Consider the following 5,340-nt stretch of genomic DNA (forward strand, 5'->3'; position numbering starts at 1 on the left):
GGTAGCAAGCTCCACATGTCGACCGCAGATCATCCCCAGACCGATGGCCAAACAGAACGTGCCAATCGGGTCGTGGCGGATGTCTTACGCACTATAGCAACTCCCAAAGAGTGGAGCAAGCAATTGCCCTTTGTGGAGTTCGCTATAAATAACAGTGTCCACGCCAGTACGGGTGAGACACCGTTTTATATTAACGGACTGCGCCATCCTCGGACGCCAGTCTCGTTTGTGCGCAGCCCGAGTCTTAGTGGGGGAGGGCCCCTCACTATGCTCGGTGCGAAAGAGGGACATAGTTTCGTCAATATGACGATGACCCATGAGGGTATCATCTCAAAGACTGAAACTTGCCCTAGTGACCCTGCCAGTTTAGCAGTGGTCAATAAAACTGCGCCTTATGACCGACCTCTTGGCGGTATCATAGGCGAGTTTGATGCTAAAAGCCTGAGCGAGGCTCAACGCTTTGTAGATGAGCGATTAGCCACCACACATAAAGTCCGTGACGCAATGGCAAGCGCACAGGACAAGCCAAAAAAATATGCGGACCGAAATGGTCGCAAAAATAATAACGCTTTAGAGCGGGTAAAAAATACTATTAAGTACTGCTACCCTACCTAAAAATGCAATTTCTGTACTACCTGGAGGTACTACGAAGTTGTTGCCGCGTTTCTTTGGGCCCTTTACGGTGGTTGAAGAGGTTGGAGACCTAAATTATAGGCTCACCCTTCCCCCGTATATGAAGACGCATCCCGTATTTTTCGTGGGTCGTCTGAAACGATATGTAGACCCAAATGAGGTCACATATCCCCATCTGGCTAAGGAGACTGATGGTGACGCCGACTGTGAGTCGAGCGTCGTTCGGGTGTGGGTGACGGTGAAGGCGAAAAGCCATCGGACCGATTCCTCCCACCACTATCATGACTTGGAGAGTGAGGGACATCACGCGAGTAACGCGGATCTCTCAGCATTATCTGCTCGAAAATGTCCAAGCGAGTCTTCAGGCGCTCATAACCCTGACGAGCCTTCGCTCGGACATCAACGAGATCCGAGGTCAGTCGTGAGACTTAACTCTCGAGATCCGCAATACGTCGTTCAGCAGCGTTTAACGCCTGAGACTGAACGGACGAAGGTAAGGCAGCCGCGAATAGGTGGGCGAGATCGCCACTCCTATCGGGCGCCACCTGCACTGATGGATGTGGGTGGGAATCAACGCTTTCTTGTTGAAAGGTTGCTTGCCCACTGTTCCGTGAGGCAAGGGTATCAGATCCTCGTCCAATGGAAAGATTACCCGAAGAGTTTTGACTCTTGGGAACCGATCGATACCCTACGTATTGATGTGCCCGGCTTGGTGGCTACCTATGAAAAGGAGCACCAGCTGAGGCCACTTCGCTAGTCTCAAATGGACTAGCAGAAGTTGCGTAGTGAGAAGAAACAGGGGGTACAGTACCACCCATGATATCTTTCACACGCAAGCGGGCGAATTTAATTCGCTGTGACCGCTGTTTCATCGCATCGGAATGCGGATGAATGCGGCGCAGGAATTCCGCCTCGTATTGGTCGGGCGCTTCATTTGAACGCAACACGACCGGGAACGGGAAAATACGCCCAAGCGATTTTTTGAGCCCTCCATGATTGAAAGACGCCATAATAATTATGTGCGTCTACAAGAGCACGCTTTAGGAGCGACGCTCTTGGCCCGTTTAAACGAGGCCATTTAGATGGAGGGGGCATCTTTGGAATACCATCCGTCACATAGCCACATTCTAAACGACTGGCTTGTGACACCGACTGAGCACGTTCACGTGTCGTCGGCGGAGCTTTAGGCTCCGAATCCTCTTTGTCAGAACCATTGGTTATGGTCTGAGCATAAGGCGTTGTTGTTTTCAACGGAGAAGCGGCTGCGCCTTTATGGGCAGCGCTCTCATTATCTGTCGCTGCGCTTTCCAGCGTAGGCGACGAGACAGCATTCGTAAATGCTGCTTCTCCATGTTGTGAGCCATGAGAGAAGTTTGGATGGCAATAATGCCGCATCATCATTCCTCATGAGCTCGTTGTCCGCATCGCTACTATGAGGTGACGGCAACGGTGTCGACTCATTGTAGTTGACAATGAGCGACGGATCAACTCCTCACTGTTAAAGTGGGGTGGATCCTTTAGCCCTGTTAACGCGACAGCCGCAGTGGCTGTCGGCGTTCCGACTAAGGCATTAGACGCGGCCGGCGAATTAACGCGGCGCGTGCGCTTAGTGCGAGGTTGAGTGGGCGTCTTCGCAGACGACCCACCAACGTGGCCCCTTTTAGGTGGTATCTTGGGCGCCGTGTATGGAAACACGTGCGCTAGAGTGATCAAGTGGACTAGCGGCGCGTAAAGCTGCTCGCAGTTCCTCTCTCCTCTTTGACGAATTTAAAATTGTAAATTCGTTTTTAAAGGGGGGATGGTGTAACGGGCTAAAGTTGCCCTAATGTTACACAGTCCCCGTTAAGTACACTTGGTGTACTTAAGGGGATGGTCAATTACTAAATAATAGTAATTAGACCCAGCACTCGGGTGTGGTGCACATTGTGACTAACCCTTGTGTAAGTGATGCACATGGGTGCATTCACATTAGGACGGATGACGCCCAGCGTCATCCGTAACGCGAGGTATCTAGAAAAATACGCTCGAAATACATATTAAGTGTTATCTATAGAGATGATTTTTTAATTGGTAAAAATAGGTATTTATGTATAATACGATTAAATATAAATCAGCCTGAAAACTACTTCCTACTTGGTAAGTGCGCACGAGGAGACGGATTACCGCTCCCGTGACGACACTCAACCAGAGCACTTAGTGTGTTGGGTGAGGTCGCTTACGCGCCCGCCACAACTACCTCACTGCACGCAAGAGAAGCAGGTTAAACCGCTTCCTCGCTGTGCTAGGGTGTGTATCTAAGTAGAGCGTGGCCGCATAACGACGTGTACGCCTACAACAACAGTTCTCCAACTGAAGTGTATTCTTTTGTGACGAATTGTCGATTCATGCCAGATCATACTGGTGTCGAGCGCTTCACTCATGTTATCATTGCTTTACTCTTGCACGACCGCAATGGAAGGATTGCAGAAAGAGTTTGTGTCGCATACAAGTTATAATTGCTATTCAGTAGAAAAAAGGCCATATATTGATGATGGAAGAGTCATATTCCTATCTCGAGAAGAAAGCTCTCTTTGTTAAAGACACAAATTATATTTGCTGCGGAGGATTATGTTACACTAAAACAATGACAATATATTCCGGTATCTATTGCTAGAATATGTATAAAATTTTGTCTTGTTCTAAACGTCGTTATTAAGTAATGTGATCACTATGTGAACCTCACCCGAGTGACAGGTCGATTAACTTTACGTGAAGTAATTGACCTCCTCGAAAAGGGTACTTTACGAGGTGTAACATAAGGCAATTAGCCCGTTACACCGTTACAACCCCCCAAATGTAACGTGCTAAAGTTGCCCTAAAGTTACACAGTCCCCGTTAAGTACACTTGTGTGCTTAAGGGGATGGTCAGTTACTTAAATAAAGTAATTAGACCCAGCACTCGGGTGTGGTTCACATTTGTGACCAACCCTTGTGTATGTGTTGTACATAGGTGCATTCACATTAGGAGGGATGACGCCTAGCGTCATCCGTTACGCGAGGTATCTAGAAAGATACGCTCGCAATACATATTAGTGTTAACCATAAAGATGACATTTTGATTGGTAAGAAATGGTATTTATATTAAATGCGAATAAATATAAATCAGTCTGAAAACTACTTCCTACTTAGTAAGTGCGCACGAGGAGCCGGATTTCCGCTCCCGTGACGACACTTAGCTAAATTACTTAGTGCGTTGGATAATGTCGCTAACGCGCCCACCACAACTACCTCTGTAACGGAGCACTACGACTTGTACTGCTTCAGTACAAGTCCACTTCTCACTGCTTCCGTTGCGAGTGGTGCCTTACGTTATTTCACGTACACTAGTACGTGCAGAGGAAGACTTCTCTCTAAGACGACTAACTTAAAGAGGGTTAAATGAAAACTGTATTAATATAATTAAGTATCTCTTCTTGCTATCTGTTAATGCTAACTTAATTATAAACTAATACTAAATATGCACTTGAAATCTTATTTGTCTCTCTCTCTTTGTTTACGTTTATAGCTGATTAGTCTGCGGGATAAATAGATATAATGGCCTATACCTATTTATGAATAAGATTTCTGAACATTACTAGAAAAAGTGATGTTCTCCAAAAATTATCTACCTTTTAAATAATATACTAATTGACAACCTTTAAGTAAGTGTTAATTTCATGTAACGATTCACCCCGTTACATCACCCTCACGCGAAGCCTGGCTTCAAAAACTTAACGCGAATCGCGTTAAGCTTGAGAAACGAACTCCAACCGGTGCAAAGTATAAATTGCATCGGTTGTCACGTGAGGCTGGGCTTCCATGCCTCACGTGGGGTGATCCCCTGTCCGTGTTGTGTTGACAACGCGAAGAGAGTAAAGCGGGGATGTCTATTCCCTTTCTTCGCCCTGGGGAAGGGCTCGCGTCTCTATTGAGATGCGGGATGCGATTGACGTTTGCAATCGACTTACATGCGCCAGGGGCGCGTGTTTTCCGATGGGCCTTCTGAGACATCGGATAAGTTTCGTCATACTGACGGACGAGGCCCTCAACGTCAGCAACCAGCTGGAAAGAGGCTGCCAGCTGTCATGTAAAGGTGGATAACCGCGCCAGCGAACAAGATAACTCGTTCGCTGCCCCTTCACATCACGGTGGTTCTGGATACGTTCCACAAGGAAACGCTGACCACTGTGGGAATCCACCAATAGTTGTGGTGGAGGAGGGAAAGTTAGATCCGAACCGTATGTCGGATCTGATGTCGAGGATCGACAAAATCGATCACTTCCTCCATGATTTGGAGGAGAGACTTGACCACGAGCGCGCCAAGTGTCGCTCGTTAAAACAGACATTGCAGGCTCACCAGGTTGGAAGACCGTTCGAAGAGTGCGTACTCCATGTTGGAGTACGAACGGAAGTATCATGCAGTTCGCGATGAGCTGTCATCAGCTCATCGTAGTTTCGAGGATATTCGGAACCGGCATGAGAAACTTCAGGTTCAACATGAGAATCTGGTTCGCGATCACAAGAATCTTTTGGGGATTCTTGAATAGGGTGGTCAAATCCGTCCTCGGAAGAAGCCGCGCACTGATGGTACGGGCGGAGCCGACCAACGTAAAACGTAGGATGCGTTCGCATCCTACGTGGCAATTCTATTGTGTACGCATTGCCTCTGCGATGCAGTACACGGAAAGG

This window comes from Bremia lactucae, linkage group LG12 (genome assembly GCF_004359215.1).
Source record: "Bremia lactucae strain SF5 linkage group LG12, whole genome shotgun sequence".
Taxonomy (NCBI): Eukaryota; Oomycota; class Peronosporomycetes; order Peronosporales; family Peronosporaceae; genus Bremia; species Bremia lactucae.